Below are 23,760 nucleotides of genomic sequence, written 5' to 3' on the forward strand. Positions count from 1 at the left end.
TACACTGTTATAGCTGTGGGTTATTTGTGCATGGATGTGTGTGTGTGTGTGTGTGTGTGTGTGTGTGTGTGTGTGTGTGTGTGTGTGTGTGTGGATTTTTTTTATTCCTTCGTGGGATAAGGACGTCGCTGGCTAGGCCAGCATTTATTGCTGATCCCTAATTGCCCTTGAGAAGGTGGTGGTGGACTGCCTTCTTGAATCACTGCATTCCCTATGTTGTGTGTACACCCATAGTGCTGTTAGGGAAAGAGTTCTCAGATTTTGACCCAGCAAAAGTGAAGCAAAATCAATATGTTTCCAAGTCAGGATGGTGTGTGACTTGGAGGGGAACTTGCAGGTGGTGGTGTTGCCATCAGCCCATTCCCGTGGGTGTGTGTCTGTCTGCCTGCATGTGTATGTGTGCCTATCTGTCTACAATGTGTATGTGTGTGCACTGATTTTGAGTGTCTGTATGTGTGCGTGTGAATGTGTGTGTGCATGTGTGCATTTCTGTGTCTGTGTATATGTGAATGTGTCTATGATTGTCTGCATGTGTATGTGTCTGTATGTGTGTAAATGTGTGTGTCAATCTGTTAGTGTGGTGTGTGTATGCAATGTGCATCTCTGTGTATATGTAAATGTGACTATCTGCATTTGTGTGTATGTCAGTCTATTTGCATGTCTGTGTATGTGCACTTGCACATGCCTGTGTATATGTGAATATGACTGTGTCTGCATATGTGTGTGTGTGTGTGTGTGTGTATATACTTGTACTCAGCAGTATCAGCCAGATCACTGTGCAATCCATGCAGTAGCCTTGTCCCATTAAAAGAAAATACATTCAAACCTTCTTGATGGTGCCCTGTCCCTAACACATGAAAGAGATCATAAGCTGTTTAAATCAAACCTTACCTTTTTGCTTATTTAAAAAGTGAACCTTGCTGAACCAAAAGATGGCTGCTACAGGTCACATGATTCACAGGTTGGCTCCAGTTTCTGGAAATTTCCAGCAGTAGTTATGGCACAAAAGTTTAACCCTCATCCTTGTGGAATCTCACACCTCTCATTGTGTGGACACATTACAATCAATGAAACCAGAGACCAGCAGACTATCTGTCTCCCCATCCTGATCCTATAACAAAGGGAGAGCTAACAAAACTCATTATACCTGCAGAGACACTAAAAGGAACCCTAAGGTGAACAATGGATTTTGACTAGAGGTATAGAAACTGCCTGTTAGCCTGTAATCGACTCATTAATGGGCAACATCATATGACCTAAGCTTCTGATCTTTGGAATGTTTAATATTACATTTCTAGACTTGCAACTCAGTCTGCTATTTAAACTCCAGTCTGCAAATATCAAAGCAGGACTCCAGGATGACCAACAACCTGCATCAATTCTAAGCCTCCTTGGAGCCTGTTTCTTGGGAAGATTCTTACCATGGCCTGGACAGTAGACCAAGACTCAGTATACCAACCTCACCTCGCTGTGCTCCCATAAACTTTAAAGGAATTCTGCAAATCCTGCTTCTAGCTGAACCCACTTGAACTGTAACTCCTCCGTGGACTCTGACTTTCTGGACTCTGGCAATCACATGAACTGATATCCATATCTCTGGGTCTTTTTTCTTTTAAGCCACTAATAGTTGTAAAAACCCCTTTTTCCTATCTTCCTATTGTGTACTCGTGTGTGTATGAAGTTGCAACCACTCCCCGGATTTGAATGTGTGAATAAACTAGACTTCTGATTTAACCCTAAAGAAAGTTTTCTGCGAGTCACTTTAAAAAATTTACCTCACAAACAGAGGGCTTGGGGAAACTTGCCACAGCCTATTTCAAAAATTAAAGCACCTCTGCTTACAGACAGAGGTAAGAAAATCAAGGGGTTCTGTTTTGCCTCCCTCCCCTATCCGTAATAATGATGTATTAAACATATTAAAATGAAGCCATTTCAAACCAACCACATTGTTTAAAAAAGTAGCAGTCGAATTCTTAATAACCTGATTTTACCAGCCCTGCAGTGAGCAGCACTGTGAAAGACATTGGCCCAGAATTTGCTGGAACAAGCAACCTAGCACCATGCCCTGTTGGTTAGATATTTTTCCTCATTATGCAGTTCAACATTCTTACAGCCAATGAAGTACTTTTGAACTGTAGTCACTGTTGTACTAAAGGAAATGTGGCAGCCAATTTGTGCACAGCAAGATCCTATAAACAGCAATGTGATAATTACCAGATCAACTGTTTTAGTGATAGTCATTGAGGGATAAATGTACCTTGGGCACTTTTATGTGCAAATGAGTGGGTAGTCCGGGCCGCAGTTTAGCATTTCATCCACAAAACAGTGTCAATCAGAATTTTGCGCTCAAGCCTCTCAAATGAAACTTGAAACCATACCATTTCGACTTAGAAATGAGCACGGCAGTGACTGAGCTGCGGCTGACATCAAGTAAATCCAAGTGAGGAGTGGTAGTGGGATGTGGGGTGTGCAAAGAAAGGTCCAAACTAGGGCAATAGCCAAAGAAGAGGTAATTTAAAACAAAATTAAAATTGACCATTTTTAAAGACGGGGCCATGCTGAGATTGCATGTTGTTTACTGCAGCATGGGGGCAGACAGGCACCTAAGAGATGCCTGTGTGAGATGGGCACAGATCTGCCCATTGTGAGTGAGGTGCTTTCTCATTGACCCCACAAACTCCAGCAGGGTCTGCACTGTAACTTGTACCACAGGAAAGATTCCTTTTTATATTCATTCATGGGATGTGGGATCAATGGCAAAGTTGGCATTTATTGCCCACTTCCAATTACCCTTGAGAAGGTGGTGGTTGTTGTTTTATTGGCTCCTAACACAAACGTCCCAAACACTGACAATAATCAGTAATCTAAATGAAGGGTTCTTTATTGGAGAATTACAGGAATCCAAGAGAGCTCTTCATACTTGTGTTACCTGATGATCAAAACTACCATATCATATGTTAACTTACATCATTTTCTCTGATTAGATTGGTGTCAAGAATGTCGGTGCACATTGGTGAGGGCACTTCACACTAGCTTGAGGTGCAGGTGGAGGCAGAGAGTGCCCAGGATGCCGGCAGTCGGAGAACAGTTAGGGACCAGGACGATGCTCAGTCGAAGGCAGATGATGAGCTTCAGGAGTTGACCATTAGGCGGCAGATGCTGGATGTCCAGCGGGATGTGCAGGGGGATCTGGCAGAGATCCATGAGGGTGTGTGTGCCATGGTATCCATTGTAGAGGAGTCCATGCAGAGCATAAGCACTGCGTTGACCCTCATGGCTGAGGGCACCGCCTCCTCCATTGAGAGTGACAACTCACAGAGAGGTAGCTCCAGGGACAGAATCAGGGGTTCCTGGGGTTGCGCACGGACCTGCAAGCCCTCACACAGGCAATGACTTCAGGTGGCTAGTGCCAGGGTAGAGATGGATGAGGCACCCAGTATCCCAGCTGGGTGCCCGCCCATCAATGGAGAGCAGGGATGTCCAGAGCGACCTCATGTTGGCGCATAAGCTCCTTGTCCTCTCTCGGCTTCCTCTCAGGGGTCTCTGGATGACAGCAGCAGCTCCTCTGCCCCTCCGCCAGTGACTGTCGCACCTGATGAGGCTGTGATGACTGGGGAGGTGCCAACCATGGCACTGGCCACTCCCTCCCAGGTGGGACCAGCACAGGCTCCACTGGACAAAGGATGACTGCCAGGGTCATCAAATCCAACAAGACACCAGAGTCAGCAGGCTGTCTCCAATGCCAGTGCCAGCAAGGGGGGATCACCAAGATGTGGCACTCGGAACCATAAGTTAAAGGGACCATGTGCACAAGAGGAACAGTCCACAGGTGATTTGCTGTTCATTTATGTTTGGTTTATATGTCTGCTGGTGTGGACATCTACACCAGTAATGATAATGTCATTATGCATTCAATGGGACAATAACAATAAATTTGCTTTGGTTCTGATGGCCTGAGTAAGCTTCACCTTTTTTGTTCTGGTGCAGGGTACACCAGTATGTAATACTGGACGTGAGTGGCTGGATACCTTATTGCACAGGCATTGAGTGGATTTCCGATATCTGGGATGGAGGCAGCAGCCATGGCATGAGGTGGAAGCAGATCTTTGGCAGCCTAGCTGAAAGAGTATTGGAACAAGGCATCCCTAGTGTCCCTGCCTCCCTGGAGGTTACAGAGGTCTGCCTCCACATCCTCAGCATTCTCCTCACCATACTCCTCTTCTGACTCACCACTGGATTCATCCTCTGTGGCCTGTGCAGCTGCATCAAGATCCTCTTCCTTCACTGGGTCCCCCACTGCCATTGCCAGATTGTGGAGAGCGCAACATGCAACCAATATCAGTGACACCCGCTCTGGGGGGGTATTGTAGTGCTCCCCATGATTGGTCCAGGCATCAAAAGCACATCGTAAGAAGACCTATGGTCATCTCTATTACCGCCCTTGAGAAGGCATGACTCCTATTATAACGCTGCTCTGCATCTGTTCTTAGGTGGCAGAGAGGCGTCATAAGCCACCTTTTCAACAGATAGCCCTTGTCACCCAGCAGCCTTCCATCCAGTCGGGCTGGAGCACTGAAGAGCCTCGGCACCTGAGAGTGTCTCAGGATGTAAGCATCAATGGGAGCTGCCAGGGTACTTTGCAGAGACTTGCAGAATCTGCATCCTGTGGTCACACACTATCTGCACGTTCATGGAGTGGAATCCCTTCCTGTTGACGAAGGCACCCGGCTGACCCACTGGTGCCTTGGTGGCCACATGTGTGCAGTCGATGGCACCCTGGACACGGGCAATGCAGTAATTGCTGCAAAGCCTCTGGCTCACTCAGCCTGGCTGGCCCCGTCCATACGGGAATGAATAAAGGTCAGTACCTGCCTGAACAGAGCTTCTTTCACCAGCTTCATGCAGCTATGGACAGTTGATTGGGAGACTCCATACAGATCCCCCACTGACCCCTGGAAAGAGCCAGAGGCATATAAGTTGATGGCCACTGTGACCTTCAGAGCCACTGGCATGGGGTGTCCAAACACACAGTCAGAGCTCATCTCAGGCCCAATCATCTGTCAAATGGAGGTCATGGTCTCCCTTGAGAGGCAGAGCCTCCTTTAGCATTGTACCTCAGACATATTGAGATAGCTGCATCGCTGCCTCTAAACCCTGGCAGCAGGATAGTGGCACCTTCTACAGTCCCTTCTGCCTTGGACTGGATTACCTGCTGGCCCTGCGTTCCTTGTGCCTGCGCCTCTCCTCCCACAGGTCCCTCTCCTGGAAGCTGCATAGGGACACGTGGCCTCCTCTCCCTTCTGCCCCTCTCTTCCTCCTCAAAGGAGGTGCCACCAGCAGAGAACACGATCCCCATTATCAGAGTAACGGTAGGCTGCCTGATACCTGAGAGGGTCCACACGGTCCGAATCCTCCAGGGGCCTTGGAGACACCAATAAGTCCTGAAATGAAGCCTGGAAATGCTAACAATGAAGGCCCAAACAGAGATGACGCTGCCAAGTACTAATAAGCAACCAGCAGCAAACTACCTACCAAACTCCTCACTATTCACACTGGCAATGTTGCTGACCCTTTTTATGCTGAGATTGAATGAGGTTTAGCAAATCTCTGGCTGTCCACCTGCCCGTTTTGCCTGTGCGACGAGTGCGAAATCACACAGGCAATGTAAAATCCAGCTTACTCACCTTTTTAATGGCCTTAACTGGCCTTGTAATTGTTGGCGGGCCTGGCTCTGGCTCCCGTGCGTGCCCACTGACCAATATATTGCCCGAGTGCGCGAAGGTGTTGGAAGGCTTTCCTGATGTCATCACGCGCTATTTTATGCTCGAGCGGGTCGGGCACGCGTCCGCTCAGCAAGAAATTCTGCCCATTATGTAATCATCAGCGAAGATCCCCATTTCTGTAACATCGCGCACTCCCTTCTGCCTCAGCTCAACTGTTGCTGAAGCCCATAACCAATGCTAATCCAATGCATTCCTGGCTGACCTCCCATCTTCCATCCTCCATAAGCCTGAACTCATTCAAAACTCCACTGTCCTTATTCTAACTCACATTAAAATCTCTGTTAACCGTCATCCCTTTGACCCCTGACCTACATTGGCTCCCAGTCCTGCGATGCCTCAATTCTTAAAATTCTCATCCTTGTTTTCAAATCCCTCCATAGCCTCACCCATCAAAATCTCGGTAACCGCCTCCAGCATGATAACCCTCTGAAAGGGTTTTTAGAGGTAAATATTCACTGGTACTCACAGAAAGGGCAATCAAACCAGGCAGTCAGGCACAGGGTTAACTTGTGGGCCTTTCTATCAGTAAAATTTAATTTACTTTAATGATGGAAAATTGCAATCCCATGAATCAGGCACACATCTGAATTCCTGATGTTTGCTATTGACAAGCTCAGTGCTGAAGAGCGTTAAAGATGCCTTGTTACTCTGAATTGCAAGTCCAGGAGTTGATGAGATCTCCTGCCACCACATAAGTGTTTAATTTAATCTCAGTGACATTTGTGCATTTCTAGCAGCTGTGAAAACAGAGGTTTTCATTGCTGCTCTTAAAAACCACAAAACACAATTATTTGAGGAATTGCAGAAATTGGAAAGGTCCTATATTCATTCTGTTTTTAGGCTAATTCAAATTGAAAGCAAAACCACATCTACTAATGGAAAGGTTACTTAAACAATATTATTTTCACTCTTCCTTATGCCACCCACAGCTTGGCATTTTATTTTTCCAGGTTCATAATCAACAGGAAACAGTAGCAATATAAATATAGATGATTCATTCAGGCTCCAATTAACAGTTTAACTGCTAAAACATTCCCCACAGCTACATTCCAGAAGTTACACTAACAAGCTACACCTCTAAGAAGTGAAGTAGCATTCATGTGGATTCATTTTGTATAATTTTGCCCTCTGAATACTACGAATTTGTTCACTCTTTCCATGCTCCCACAACTCACTGCAGAAGTGTCCTGCGTTAGACCATCACTCAAGCCCATTCTAGCAGCAGCCTGATGACAGAAAATGTATGCCATTTTGAATGTGATGCACAAACGCCAGGCTTAACTGGGTTAAGGAAAGGCTCTGCTTCCCCTACGGAATTTGGAAGGTATTTCAAATGTTTTTTTCCTTTTTTTAAACAATACTTTTGGGGGCGTGGGTGGTGTGTGGTTGGCTATACGGTTAGCGTGAGGTTCAGAGTAACACCAGCAGCATGAGGGTTCTGTTCCTCATTCAGCTGAGATAGACTTGGGGCCTGCCCCCCCTCAACCTGCCCCCTAGTAAAAGTCACAGTATAAAACCATGGCTCGGCAACCCTCGAATAATCGAGGATGCTACCTGGGGAAGAAGAGACAAAGCAATAGCTTCAACGTAAACAACTGAAATCCTTCTGCATGATTACAGAAGCCTTTATAATCACAGAAGTTCCATTTTATATATTGGAGGGGAAAATACAGAATCTTTGCTGTTGAGGTAAAGGTTTTTTAAAAACTGCAAATGCTGGAAGTCTGAATTAAGCACAGAAAATGTTAGCGATACACTGGAGGTCTGGTAACACCTGGAAAGAGGAAAGACAGGTTTTAGTTTTGGATGGTAATGACCTGTCTTCTCTCTTTACCGATGTAGCCCTAACTGTCATGTGTCTTCATCATTTCCTTCATTCGTTTCTTTACCAAATGTATTTAGATTAAACACAATGCACAAATGATTATATTGGCCTGTATTTCATGATGAGCAAAGGGACACTTTAATTGTTTTTCTTTATTAAAGTGATCAAGTACAGCGCTACACATGGTCTACTCCTGCTCCTAATCCGTATGTTCGTATGTTCTTATGCCCCTGTAGTCTTTATAGGTCAGCAACAATGCAGGAGATAAGCCCCAAAGAAATATATAATCTAATTCAAGACATGTACACATGTTTTCTGATTTCTTTTGCAGGGACATAGCAATGATTTCTCTACCAATATCTCAGATACTGGGGGTTGAGGATAGGGGATTGTGGGGAAGAGTTGTTAATGCTGGTGGTGAACTTTGCAAGAATTCCTTTGGAGGAGGAAGTGGGTGTTGTTTTGAAGCAGATGGTGACATGTACTTCATTAACAAGCACCCAGCTCATCCGAAAGGAATATTCCGGCATGCCTCACTGATGTGTGAATCTGTTCAATGTCATGAAGAGATATTAATGTGTATAATGTTATTGGAAATTAGTTTTTAAAATAGAATTCTAGTGGGGGTCCGTGTCTAGGTGTGTGTCTGTGTATGCCTTAACTGGATTAAAACCAGCAAGCCTGGGAGCTTTGATGTGTAGCAGTTTGAGATGTTGATTGGATGAAAGGTAAGGAGAACAGTAAGGTAAAGTGTTCATTTGCATTTGTTGAATAAACCATTCAAGACTGCAGGTAAAATCTTGCACCTAGTTAGAAGAAACAATGTGTCTATTTTTTCAGCTTACTAAGAAAATTGGTGCTATGCAGGGGGTTTTATTGTTAGAAGAGCTGAAGTTCAAAGACCTTAGTGATACAATGGAAAAATTACATTCAAAGAGAAAGCAAGACATATAAAGAAAGGAGCTTGTGTGTGTGTGTGTAAGGTAGAGGCATTTAAGACCTAACCAGCCTGTATGCCTCCAACCAACTTGCAAAGGAACCTCATTTGGAATTCGTAAGGTCAAATGTGCTTTGCCTGGTGTCTATTTAAAGCCTATGGGTTACTGTTGCCTTAGTGGAGATTTACTTGGGGGTGATTAATTTGGGGATTTGTTAAAAAGTTATTATAATAGTAATTTGTGGCCATGTGTATGCATTAAATTTGTTGTTAAATTAATAAATATTTCATTTAGTTTTATATAAAAACCACGAGACTCAGTGATCTTATTCCTGTTGAGTTCAAAGTCTGCACCTCAAAATTACAAATTACAAAAATGGGTTATGACAGTTGTTTGAAGTTTTTCTCTGGGATTTGAACAACTCAGCCCTTACCATTGGCTGGGTCATAATGTCTGTAATTCAAATATTAATGGGTGGATCTGTTATTGGGAATGTTAAGATGTTACATAAAAGAAAGTTAGAATTGCACTAGTAGAGCGCCTTTCATGACCTCAGGACATCCCACAGCGCTTTGCTATGATGAAGGGCTTTTGAAGTGTGGTTACTGCTGTAGTGCAGGAAGTTACACTGGAAGTTGAACTATACTTCTATTGAACTCGGTGGGACACATCTAATGAGATCAAGCCAAATCTTCTAACCTACCTCCCCCATCCCCCTTCCCGTTGGCAAACATTAGGGCGCTAATTCCAATTCACTAATTTAAACGCACCTAACTTTATGCTTTGTGGCCGAATGTGGCCTAAAGCACAAGAACAATCAGTGCTAGCCCTTATGGCTCAACAGTCAGGAGGATAACAGTCAGAGAAGGCAGAAGTAACAGCTTGATCAACTGACTGACTATATTCAACTACACACCGATCACCTGTAGTGTGATTTTGAGTAAAGGAAGCTTTCAGCCACAATCTTGTAAATCTCTCATCATATGTCAGAATACTAAAATTCCAATGACAAGTGAACTCAGAAACTATCTAGAATCAATTTTGTAATACTGGAGTAAAAGTGTCAGGTAATACATTTTGGTACAAAGAACATGGAGACAGTATAAAATAAAGGATACTGTTCTAAAGGGTGTGCAGGAGCAGAGGGACATGGGTGTATACATAAATAAGTCATTAGAGGTGGCAGGACAGTTAGAGAGAGCAGTTACCAAAGCATACAGTATTGTAGGCTTCATTAATAGGGGCATAGCGTACAAGAGCTGGGAGGTTATGATGAACTTATATAAGACACTGGTTAGACCTGAGCTGGAGTATTGTGTACAGTTCTGAGTGCCATACTATTGGAAGGATGTGAACGCATTGGAGAGAGTGGAGAAGAGGTTTATGAGAATGGTTCCAGGGATTTGACACCTCAGTTATGAGGAAAGATTGGAGAAGTTGGGACTGTTTTCCTTGGAGAGGAGAAGGCTGAGAGGAGAAGTTTTCAAAATCATGAGGGGTCTGGACAGAGTAGATAGGGAGAAAATGTTCCTGCTCGTAAACAGATCAAGAACCAGAGGGCACAGTTTTAAAGTGTTTTGCAAAAGAAGCAAATGTGAGGTGAGAACAAACTTTTCCACACTGCGAATAGTTAGGGTTTGCAATGCACTGCCTGGGAGTGGGGTGGAGGCAGGTTCAATTGAGGAATTCAAGAGGGCATTGAATGATTATTTAAATACAAACAACGTGCAGGAGATAAGGCAGGAGATTGGCATGAAGTTAGAATGCTCAGAGATTTGGTGCAGACACGATGGGCTGAATAGCCTTATTCTACACCGTAACAATTCTGTGATCCTGTGATTCTGTGAAAAAAAGCTCGTAAAAGAACTGCAGATTTTCCTTATGGGAACACCCAAAGGCAAACATAAGGATTGGTCCAAATGGAGAGATCCTCATCTTCAGCATGTCTTAGGTAGAGCTTAGTCCTAACTGGGGAGAGATGGGTCAGGATCAGCATTCGGTGTGTTAATGCCGCTGCTGGGACATGGCAGGAACAACAGATTAATGTTGATTAATGGCACCATCCTTATATATGCCACACCTTTGGCTCATGAGCGAAACAATGGACTATATGTAGTTGTTGTGATGTATTGCTTCAGTTTGCAACATTGTATGAATCAGTTGCTGTTCAGATTTCATTGTTAAAACAGCACTTTCATAATAAAAAATAAACTTTAATTGTACATATCAGGTTTCAGCTCCCATATCACCAGCATTTTTTCTTTTACAGCTGGCAGTTGAGACCAGACATTAGATTTTTGGCCTGACACATATGCATCGATACAATGAATAACTAGATTGGTTTGAAAACCCGCTTGTGCTGTACACCCCAAGTCACCTCAGATTAGATTTTCCACTTGTTAATGCTTGGGTGCTATTAGCATTGGCAATAATGTATTTTCCATTCAAATTTGCAACACTATTGCTGTGACTACTTTACTTAATGACCACCTACATTTTCCAGCAGGCAGCAAAAACCAGTGGTAAAAGTTCAAATCATGCCATATATCTTCAGCTGAGACATTAATTGCATGTGTAACAGCTTTACCAGACCTCATGACAAATTTTCCTCTACCAATTCCAAATCTATTGACTGAGCTTATTAAAGTTGCTTTCCACGCCATGTCTTGAACACACACTGTGCCATTTTAGTCACAATCATGTTTGTATTAAATTCTTTTGTCCACTAGTTTAACAAAAGCATTAACCTATATATACTTAAAAGGATTGAATAAAGTTGCGGAAACCTGCGCGGAGGAGTTATCATGTTCATCATTAATATTGCTCAGCACAAATTCAAGACATGGACCTTAATATTGAATCACATACAAACATATGAAATAGGAGCAGAAGTAGGCCATTTGGCCCATCGAGTCTGCTCCACCATTTAATAAGATCATGGTTGATCTGTTTGTATTACTAATTCCAAATTCCCATCTATCCCCAATAACCTTTGATTCCCTTGCCTAACAAGAATCCATCCACCTCCACCATAAAAATATTCAATGACTCCGCCTCCACCACCTTCTGAGGCAGAGAATTCCAAAGTCACACAACCCTCTGAGGGAAAAAATTTCTCCTCATCCCTTTACTGAAAGGGCAACCCCTAATTTTAAAACAGTGCCCCATAGTTCTGGAATTTTAATTGAAATTAAATTAGAATGAAAAGAAATTAAAGCTAGAGGGAAATCTTCATCTAGGTGAAAGAGCATTTTTTTTTACAACTGTGACATTTTAACTTGGCATTGTAATTTAGTGATGGTAGTGTAAGTAATGTCGCCATTTCCCCTGCTCGGTGGTAGACTGACAAGGTGGGCACTTGCCCTGTTGAAACCATCTGTATTTGAAGCTTCAGGGTAATAATTTAAGCCCAATGGAGACTCGGCACAGGCCTTTTCCTTCACAGCTTCCTGCTTGCCCAGGATCCACTTAACTTTTTCAGTCTCTTTGAACTGGCAGCATACAAAGTCAAAGCAGCCTCTCCTTCTGGGTTCTCCTCTGAAAGTGTGTGCACTCACATGCAGAAGCACCAAAAGATCCCTTCCAGCTCATTTGCAACGCTGTGCCTGCTTGGAACACAACTACTCCACTGGCCATACATCATTGTCCCTTCATTGTCACTGGGTCAAGATCCTGAAATGTCCTTGCTAGTGGCACTGTGAGCCTGTATCTTAAGCACACAGTCTGCAGTGGTTCAAGAAGGCAGCTCACCACCACCTTCTCCAGGGCAACTAGGGATGGGCAATAAACACTCTTCACCTAAAGGAATCCACAGGAAATCTCAAAGCAATACAAATGGGAAGCTTCCTAAGGTAACAATGTCCACTCCTTCTCCCTTTGCACCTATGCACAGCAAAGGAAAATTAGGTTCAACATCTTTGGCCTAGAAAGGTAATTGTTGAATTTTGCACAGCTCCTAACCAAAGAGAAAGTATTCCCAGATCATGCTGCTCACAGACTTTTTATTTTATCTAATCATTACAACATTTTAAGTTACTTTATCGGATGCTTTCTACAATGTAGATAAGTTAAGTGGTCAAGGATGAGCAGCACAAGGAGGCCTCCGTTTAGTTTTGATGTGCTCCAACTTAGAATTCTAAAAATATGATGTGGTTGTTAATTGGGATAATGCGTTTTGAGCACAACTAAGCCTGGAATAATATTCCTTTGCTAAGAACCATGACTAAACCATGAGTTCAGTGCACAAGAATTACAAACAAACCAGATCCGTTTTAAAAACTACAACCAGGAAATTGCTGAGCGCAATGTTATTGTACAAGTATTAATACGATCATATCAAATTTCATTCTCTGATACTTTAAAAGATCCATTAGCCTGTTAGGAACATAGGAGTAGAAGTAGGCCATTCAGCCTTTCAAGCATTCAATTAGATTGAGCTGATCTCTCTCTCATCTCCATTGTTCTATGTTCCTTAATACCATTACCCAATAGCAGATTCTGGCAATGGTTCTATTGTTGCCATTGACACCTCCTCCACACACATCTTTTATTTCTTTTCTAGTTCCAATACCAGTTGTTTTTGCTTTGCATCATCAGCCCCTTTGTCATTTCATCTGAGATAAAAACATAAAATGCTGGAAATGCTTTTGTATTCTTCATGCTGCACACCTTGCATTCCAAGGGAGCATGGTCATAGAAGAATAGAGGTGCAGGAGAAGTCTGGAGAGGTGAAAGATCAGAAACCGGATGACAGCTGAATGAAACACCTCTTAATTTGCAAATGTGGTCATTGCATTAGTCCTGTCTAAATCATCCCCATACCCTCCAGGAATATCCTGCAAAATTTTACAAGAACTCACCTCTGCTCAAAGCTTCAGTGTAGCTAGATTATTAATATGAAGTCATGAATTCTGCTCATGTTTCTTTCATGGTGGCTCTCCTTGCTCAAAGTATGTGATATATGTATTCGAAACTTAATCTTGCACTTTGTCTGCAGGCTGTATCAGTGGCAGGATTATGTAAGGCACCTGGCAAATGTGGGACCATAAGAGCATCCTGGGATTCAAGTAGACCTTGCCTTCTGACGATGGAAAAGGACCTGCTCTGAGTTGTGCCACTCATGTTATTGTATCAGCTGATCGAGCCCATGTAAAGAAAGAAAAGAATTTGTATTTATGCAGTATCTTTCACAACCGCAGGATGTCCCAAAGCACTCTACATCCAATGAAGTATTTTTGAAGTGAAAATATCCTAAGATGTTTCACAAAAGTGCAATAAGGCAAAAATTGACACCAATGCTTACCATCGCTGAATCCCCCACTATAAACATCCTGGGGGTCACCATTGACCAGAAACTGAATTGGACTAACCATATAAATACTGTGGCTATAACAGCAGGTCTGGGCTAGGAACTCTGCAGTGAGTAACTCACTTCCCTGACTCCCCAAAACTATTGACAAGGCACAAGTCAATAGTGTGATGGAATACTCTCCAATTGCCCAGATAAGTGCAGTTCCAACAACACGCAAGAAGCTTGACACCATCCAGGACAAAGCAGACCGCTTGATTGGCACCCCTTCCACAAACATTCACTCCCTCCACCACCAACATACAGTGACAGCAGTGTGTACCAACTACAAGATGCACTGCAGAAACTCACCAAGGTTCTTTAGACAGCACCTTCCAAACCCATGACCACTACCACCTAGAAGGACAAGGGCAGCATACAAATGGGGACACCACCACCTGGAAGTTCCCCTCCAAGACATTCACCCTCCTGACTAGGAACTTTATCACTGTTCCTTCACTGTCGCTGGGTCAAAATCCAGGAAATCCCACCCTGACAGCACTATGGATGCACCTACTTCACATGGACTGCAGCGGTTCAAGAAGGCAGCTCACCACCACCTTCTCAAAGGCGATTAGGGATGGGCAATAAATGATAGCCTATCCAGTGACGCCCACATCCGGTTAACGAATATTTTTTAAAATGCAGCCAAAGAAGGAGATACTAGGATGGGTGACTAAAAGCTTGGTTAAAGAGGTAGGTTTTAACAAGGGTCTTCAAGAGGGAGAGGTAAAGAGATTTAGAGAGGATATTAGAGAACTCACTGCCTGGAGAAAAGAGCGCTGAGTGCCAGATGAAGTTACCAAGATAGCAAGGGATTTATACACAAGGATGAGCATCTTAAAATCAAAACATTGGTTACTCATAAGCCAACATCAGTAAACATGCTAAGATAAGGGTAAATTAAAGAAATAAAAAGAGTTGCTATGAATCCAGGACGAGCAGGGGAGCTCACCTCGCTCCACAGTCCTCATGATCATCTTATTGCCACTCAAACCTTCCACCCAGGAGATGAGGCAAGCTGTCGGTGCGCTATTGGCTATGTACCCACAGATAGGACTTGCTTTAAAAGACTTTGGGTTTCTGATAAGAGAAGCCAACCAGGGGAAAAAGCAAAAGATAGACAATGGGATAAATGGGACAGGCGATAAGCAAAATCGGAGGGCTGGGGGGCTTGAATAGGGGATGTGAAAAGCAATTTGAAAAGAGAATAGACAGCTAGGAAGATTGGTGTAACAGATTAGTACGTGTGTGTGTGTGTGTGTGTGTGTGTGAAAACCAAAAGACTGTTGCCAATAGTACTAGAGAAGAAAGAAAGCAGGGCTGTGGGAATATAAGGGCAGAAAGTGAGATAAAGGAAGAGAACATAATTTGCAACAATCAAACATCCTGAGAAAGCAAGGAACAAATGTAGACTCGTCCCACAGGAGTTCATATGATATCATTAGAAAATGCCCCAGCATCAGTATGATGGGCTATTTCCCCTAATCATGCATGCGTAGTTATTAACAGGCTTCCCAACCACAGACAAACTTTACTTTCCACACTCAGACTCTGGAAAAGTTTCAATGCTGCACGCCAGGAATCGCATTTAAAAATCGTGAATCAGACATTTAACGACCTGTGATTCACTTCAGCTTCAGGCTTCAAGGCAACAAGCTTTATGATGAAAAACATTGCCTTTAAGGCAACAAGCTTTCAAATGTGCATTATGAAGGTAGAAGAACTGACTGCAAAAGCAAGGGAAGTTGGCCTCTAAATCACAATCATCATTCAAATGGTATTCTGTGAGCGTCTCGATGATTAAGTTGAAGGTTGCATGTGATGAACAATGGTTAATAAGGCTAATATTCTGCTTCCTTTTGTTTTTGAACATTTTATGTAATACTAAATCAATGTACACAATGCAGACAACACATTATTTCCACATTTATTTCATGTAAACACAAAGAAGGAAATATGCTTTGGCAATAGGGATGTGCAATAAATGCTGGCCTAGCCAGCGACACCCACATCCCCTGCAAGAATAAAAACACATTGAAATAGAACCTTCCTACTACCCCTGATTTTGAGAGCCCACCCATCATCCTTAATTGGACAGCAAGTCCACCCTCTGGCTCCTAATTTTGTATTTTTGGGAAAATCACATGAGTAACTCTTCCCCACCCGGTGTGGTCTTCTGACCCTCATTTGAACCTGCCAATGGGATCCTGAGGCTCACAGGGAATATCCAGCTCAAGCAACTGCTCAGGTTAACTCACAACCACGTTCCTGACCCCAGATAATCCATGACCAAAGTCACAGGATACAAAAAATGTTGGGGGTGATTTCAATTGTTTTGTAAAGCACTTTGTAATTACATGAGGTTGTGAAATGCTTTCATAAGTAGACACCTTTCTTTCTTTTCTTCCTAACCTTATCCATCTGGCAGAAACTGGGTGATAGGAAATGTAGCTCAGTTGATAACAGTCTTGCCTCTGAGTCAAAGGATTATGGGTTCAAGCCCCCCTCCAGAGATTTGAGTATAATCTCAGCCAATGCTCCAGTGCACTACAGAGGGAGTTAAGCACTGTTGGAGGTTCCATATATCAAATGAGACTTTAAGCTGAGGCCCTGTCTGCCTCCTCAGCAGGGGAGTTCTCCCCTCTCCTAGATAAACCAACAGAAATAGTTTTTCTTAGGAATCTAGGACAAGGGGCACATTGCCTTAAAAACCAGTGCCAGGTCTTTCAAGTGGGAAGTTAGGGAGTACTATAACACACAAATGGCAATTGATGCTGGCTCAATTGTTAATTCTAAATCTGAGATTGATAGATTTCTGTTAACCAAAGGGTTATGGGGCAAAGGTGGGCACAGATCAGTCATGATCTCATTGAACGCTGCAACAAACTCAAGTTGTTAGATGGCCTGCTTCCGCTAATTCCTCCTCATGTCCTGAAAATTATTTATCGTTCAACTAACATTTAAAATAGATTATCTGGTCATTTATCTAATTTTTATTGTGGGGCCTTACAGTGTACAACTTGGCTGCTATGTTTCCAACATTAGGACTGCGACGACACATGAGAAACAATTAATTGGCTGTCATGAGCTTTGCAAATGTCCTGAGTCTGTGAACAGTGCTATGCAAATGCAAATATCTTTTTTTCCCTTTTTCACAAGAACTGGCTGCAGTGATAGTCACAAGATTGCTGAGATGTGGAGGCATCTGGGCTGAGCCCAATTCTGTCTTCACCTGAAGTTTACGTATATGCAATTTCAGCAAGGATCATTGCCTAGCAATCAGGAGTGGTGGGCAAAATGGGGGTGGTGGTTTGTGGGGGGCGGGGAGGTGGTGGTGGGTGTGATAGGAGTGGAATCCTGCCAGATTGTAGAGGTCCTACCACTTTTCTGGCTGAAATCAGCAGTCTCAGAGCCAACTTGAGACCCTCTGGTCTTGCTTCAGCTACTGATTCAGCTATTGAGAGACCAGAGGAGTTGGCACATGTTATTTTTGCACAGTGATATCAGAAACAATACAAGAAAGTATTTCCATTGGTATCATGCCGAGAAGAAACACAATTTAATTGTGTTAAATAATCACTGGAGTTCTATGGTAAATACATTTTATTGTTTTCTATCCTTACAATAAAATAAAATAAAGAGTTGCATTCATTTAGCAGCTTTCACCACCTCAGGTCCTCCCAAAGCATTTTACAGCCAACAAAGTACTTTCAAAGTGTAGTCACCATTATAATGGAGGAAATGATTGTTTTACATCTTTTAAATCCAGGATTCTGCAAAATTATATTTTAGCATGAAAGGCTTTCATGAATTAGAAGTTAAGTTCAGCAAACATAATTGTCAAGTTACTTTTTATTGCATAACAGCATAGTTCCTATAAAACAGCTCTTTCACATCAAATTTATTGAACAAATTCCTTTTTTGCTAGACTAACAGGTTACTGAAACATACGTTGCTCCTGTCCATAACTTAGACAACTCAAACTCATTTGCAAATCTCAGTGAAGTAAAGTGAAGTAAAATCATAGTTTGTACTCAAAAAATATCTTCATCAAATCTGAGAAAAGGTTTCCCGACACAACTTCTAGACTATTGGGCCTGTGTCAGGCCAATGGAATTCATAAGCACTGACTGACCATGTAGCAAAATCGTGGCTCAGATGTTGCATAATATCAGACTTCCAATGAAAGGGTAGCAAACCTATCTTCAATTCGTCTGACCATTCACCCGAAGATCTTTGTTCACACAATACACCGATGGTTTCAGTGACCTATCTACCAGTCACCCCAAATCCCCTGCCGGTATTGTTTCTTGTAGATTACTAGGGCAGAATTTTCAGGTCAGCAGGCGGGCACGATCAGCAAGTCCGGGAGCGCCAGGGAATGGACCGCTGAACACAATTGGCCCCCGACAGGGATTTCACGCTGGCTGGCCAATTAACGTCCAGCCAGTGTGAAGCGCACGCTGAAATGCTCAGTGCTGCCGGGGTTTAGAACGCAAACAAAAAGGTTTATTGGGCAATAAAGATTGATACTTAACATTTCACCAGTCAAGGCATAGCACAATACACATGTTCAACACATGTTGGTCTGTCTTTCCCATGGATCCTGGGACTTCTGAGGTCTTCCCTCTTTGGTTCCTCAAACCTGGACTCTTGACTCATGATGTCCTTCCAGGTTTTAGCTTAGCCAATTTAACTTTAACATACCTACAAATCCCTTTACAGCTTTAAGACTTCAACTCTGGTGGGTCCTTTCTCAACCCACAACTTCCTGGCCTACCATAACTACTGAAGCTTATTACTTCACAGCTGCCTGCTAAATGTTCTCTTTCTCTCTCCCTCTCTCTCTCTCTATCTATCTCTCTCTCTCTCCCCCTCTCTCTCACTCTATCTATCTCTCTCTCTCTCTATCTCTGTCTCTTAAGGCAATTAATTTAGCCCTGGCAATCCTGTTTATGCTGGATCCATTAATCCCTAATGTTGGATCCTTTTGACAACCTTCAGCCCTGTGGCTGTTACATTTGTCACTAACTAAGCCTAATGCAGGGTTTTTACACTCAACTCATAACAAATGCCTGTTGACTGACAATGCCCTTGCAAATGCTAACTTCCTAGCAAGTGCCCTACTCCTAACTCTCTCTCCTGACAAATGCCCCCCAAGCAAGATTCCTATGACAAATGCTAACCTTTGGCAAATGCAAAGGCCTCCGTAATGTGCCATTATTTTTATATTCTTTTGACAGGCAGCTTTGTAACATTTAGTCCAAGTATGTATACCTGGATCAACACATCTAACAACTTCCAGCCCAATATTTGCACTTGACCAATAGGAAAAGCACTCCTAGCCTCCCCACAACAGTCTAATCTTAATTTGTATCGCCAACTGGAGGTCCTTGGAACATTTGAGCCCTCAGGCCACCTTCCTGGCCAATTAACTTTGTAGCTTTGGCTTCTATTTACTGCTAAGCTAGATTCACTGGAGCCCAAATGTGCAAATATGTCCTAGTTATAACTTCAGTTCACTCCCATTGGACCCACATGTTTTTCTTCAAACTGCATCACAATATTTGGCACTTAAAGAGTTGCCAACTGTAAGACTTTCTTAACAACATACTCCAAAATTCACAAATCACCCCAACAATACATACAATTTAAGAGTTTTCATCGCTAAGCTTATGAACAGTAAAATTTCATAAATTAAGCATTATTAATTACACAGATGTATCAACAAGGTGAAGTCTAACAGATTGATAACAGCAAATGCAAATTAAAAAGCAGTAGCCAGAAAATGTGGCAGATAATGTAGAGCAGAACCAATGTCCTGGACTAGTTTTGATTGCCTATGGGGGTCAGAGAGGTACTTTCGAGATTTTTATTCCCCCTTAAGTGACTTTTTAGCCATCCCAGGAGATTACCTGGTTCAAAGTGGGTGGAGAGTGATAGATAAAGCATCACAAATATGTGGAACAAGCAGGGTGGGTCAGTAAGCATTTTCCTGACTGTCAATTCTGTTCCTTCTTAATCCAGAGAAAGAAGGTATCAGTCCAGGGATTCTTGATACTGAAATAAATCAACCTTTGGATAAAATATTAAACCTTACCGCTGGTTCAGATTTGATGAGTTGCAATCCAAGCTTTAGACACTGCAACGCACCAAGGATGGAGAAAGTTACCTGGACACTTTGTTCCAAGAGGCAGTCACATTCCTTGGGTTAATTTGGTCCGTGGTCAGGGACAGGAGGGTGTGACTTCAAGTGAAGCAGGTATGAGATTCCAGAAGGCAGCACAGCAGGAGCCTCAGCCCTTACACCAGCCCAACAGTTACATTGTATTTTTAGCCTCTATGGACAAGACCAGGGACTGCAAGGAGGATGAACAAATTGACCACAGCAATGTGGTACAGGGGACCATGCAAGTAGGGGGAGTAAAAAGGGATTTATTCATGTTAGGGGACAGTACATTAGGGGGATAGATATGATTCTGTGCAGCTGAGCCCATGAGTCCCAAAGGCTGTGGAGCCTGCCTGCTGCCAGGGTTAAGGACATCTCCACAGGGCTGGAGAGGAAATTAGAGAGGGAGGGGAAGGATCCAGTTGTCATGACCCATGAAGGTACCAACAACATAGGTAAGACTAAGAAAGGGGTTCTGCTGAGGGAGTATGAGCAGCTAGGGGCTAAAATAAAAAGCAAAACCACAAAGGTAACAATCTCTGCATTACTACCTGAGCCACAAACAAATTGGCATAGTGTAAATAAAATCAGGGAGTTGAATGCCTCGCTCGAAGATTAGTGTGGGAGAAATAGGTTTCAATTCATGGGATATTGGCACCACAACGGGGGAAAGAAGAAACTTCAGTTGAACCACACTGGGACCCACTGGGTCCTGGTGAATCAAATAACTAAGGAGAGAAGGTGCATAGTGATAACATTACTGGACTAATATTCTAGAGACCCAAGGCTTTGCTCTGGGCACATGGGTTCAAATCCCACCAAGGCAGTTGGTGGAATTTGAATTCAATTAATAAAAATCAGGAATTGAAAGCTAGTTCCAGTAAAGGTGACCATGAAACTCTCATTGATTGCTGTATGATCCCATCTGGTTTGCTAATGACATTTAAGGAAGGAAATCTGCCATCCTTACCTGGCTTGGCCTACATGTGACTCTAGATCCACAGTAATGTGGTTGACTCTTAACTGCCCACTAGGGCAATGATGGGTGAGCAACAAATGCTGCTAACCACATGAAAGAATAAATAAATAAATAAATAAAAGGACTAAACAGTGGATGGGGGTGAGGGTGTAGGTGAGGGGAAATGTAGCAAGTTAAGGGGAAAAGACAAAGCAATAGTACAGGGTAGTCACCTGAGTAATGATAATGAGAGTGTGATAGGAAGAGACTGATCATACAAACATTGAGATTGTAAATAAGGTAATAGTAGGGAAAAAAGGTAAAAGACAAAATCAAAGGTTCTTTATCACAATGAGCACAGCATTTGTAACATGATGGATGAGTTGACAGCACAAATAGAATTAAATGGGTATGATGTGGGATCCATTACAGAGACATTTGCAAGTGACCAGAGAAAGGAACAAAACATTCAAAGGTATTTGACATTTTGAAAGGTTAGAAAGAAAGGAAGAGGAGGTGAGATAGGATTAATAGAGGATGAGATCAGTGCAGTAGTGAGAAAAGGAAGAGGAAGGGGAAGAAGTTGCTGGTGGGAATATTGGAGCAGTCTATATGCCACCTAACAGTAGCTACATAGTATGACAGAACATAAATAAAGAAATAATGGTGGTTTGTCAGAAAAGTACTGCAATAATCATGACTGACTGTCTTCATTTAGATTGCACAAATCGGCATAAGTAGCCTTGAAGGCAAGTTCAAAGAGTGCATTCAGGACAATTTCATAGAACAATACATTATGGAACCAACCACTGAGCAGGCTTTTTAGGCTTGGTGATGTGTAATGAGACAAGATTAATTAGTGATCTCATAGTAAAGGATGCTTGAGGGTAGTGTGATCATAACATGATGGAATTTCACATTCAGTTTGAGGGTGAAAATCTTGAGTCTGAAACTAGCGTCTTCAACTTAAAGGCAATTACAAGGGTGCGAAGACAGAATTTTTTAAAGTAGACTTAGAAAAATGGTTAAAAGGTACAGCAGAAGAAGGAGTTAGATGTAGCTGTTGGGGTGAAAAGGATCAAAAGGTATGGGGAGAAAGCGGGAGCAGGCTATTGAGTTGGATGATCAGCCATGATCATATTGAATGGCGGAGCAGGCTCAAAGGGCCAAATGGCCTACTCCTGCTCCTAGTTTCTATGTTTCTGTGTCTCTAAATAAGATTGGCAGACATTTAAGAAGATATTTCATAACTATCAACAAAGATATATTCTATTGTGAAAGAAGACTCTACAAGAATATGAACCATCTGTGGGTAACTAAGAAGGATGGCATCGAATTGAAAAAGAATGTGCACAATGCTACGAAAATTAGTGTAGACCAGAAGATTGGGGAAATTTTAGAAACCAGCAAAAGGTAACTAAACAAATAATAAAGAGAGAGAAATTAATTATGAGAGTAAAATCACATGAAATATAAAACCCAACAGTAAGAGTTCCTAAGAGAGTAGCAAAGGTAAACCTTGGTTTCTTAGAGGAGGAGACTGGGGAATTAGTAATAGGAAACAAGGAAATGACAGAGGCCTTAAACAAGTATTTTGACCCTATCTTCATGGTAGAAAACATAAAATGCATCCCAATATCAGAAAATCAATGGGCAATAGTGGGGGAGGGATTTAAAACAATCACGGTCTTTAGAGCAAAAGTACTAGGGGTGGAATTTTACAGGCCTGTGGCACTAGGGCCAGGGCCATAAAATGCGGCAAGCCATTCAAAAGTCCATTGACTTTGGTGGGACCATAAGATCCCACCAGCGTAAAACTCTGCCCTAGGAAAACTAATGGGACTAAAGACTGACATGTCCCCTGGATCTGATGCCCTGCATCCAAGCATGTTAAAAGAGCTGGCTGTAGTGATAGTGGACGTATTGGTTCTAATCTTCCAAAATCCCCTGTATTCTGGAAAGGTCCAAGAGGATTGAAAAACCACAAATGTAACACCCCTCTTCAAGTGACAGAAAGTAGGAAACCAGTTAGTCTAACATCTGTCACTGGGAAAATGCTGGAATCCATTATTAACCGAGTGGCAACAGAACATTTAGAAAATTATAATACGATTACGCAGTCAACATGGTTTTACTAAAGAGAAATTGTGTTTGACAAATTTACTAGAGTTTTATTGAGGGTGTGACAATAGGATGAACACAGGGGAAGCAGTAGGTGTAGAGGGGAGTATTAACATATATGATAGACTGGGTCAGATAAACAAGTTGCTGTATAAGGAGTAGGGGGAGGATTTTTACCTCGTCGGGCGGGCACAGCTGGTGGGCCCAGGAGTGGTCACAAAGCTAACCGCCACCCACAATCCAGCACCGCCATCAGTTTCACGCTGGCTGGCCAATTAACAGCGCGCTACAACACTGAGCGCTGCTGGGGTGGGGTTGGGAGGAGGGCAAAAGCGGAAGTTTGCGCATGCGTAAGGGTGCACGCAATGAAAGGCCCCTGAGGCACAGAGCTTCCTCAGGGAGCTGAAGATCTTTAAAATCAAAAATAAAAATAACTTACAAATGTTAAAAAAAACATCCCCCTCATGTGACTCTGACATGTTATAAATCACATTCAAACATTTTTTTTAAATTTTTAATTCCTGTTGGAAACCTCATTCCACCCGTGGATGAGACTTCATAAAAAATCCATAAGGTTGGACGGGCAGCGAAAAATTCAATTCAATTAATACTTTAA

The sequence above is a fragment of the Carcharodon carcharias genome, chromosome 22, assembly GCF_017639515.1.
Source record: "Carcharodon carcharias isolate sCarCar2 chromosome 22, sCarCar2.pri, whole genome shotgun sequence".
Taxonomy (NCBI): Eukaryota; Metazoa; Chordata; class Chondrichthyes; order Lamniformes; family Lamnidae; genus Carcharodon; species Carcharodon carcharias.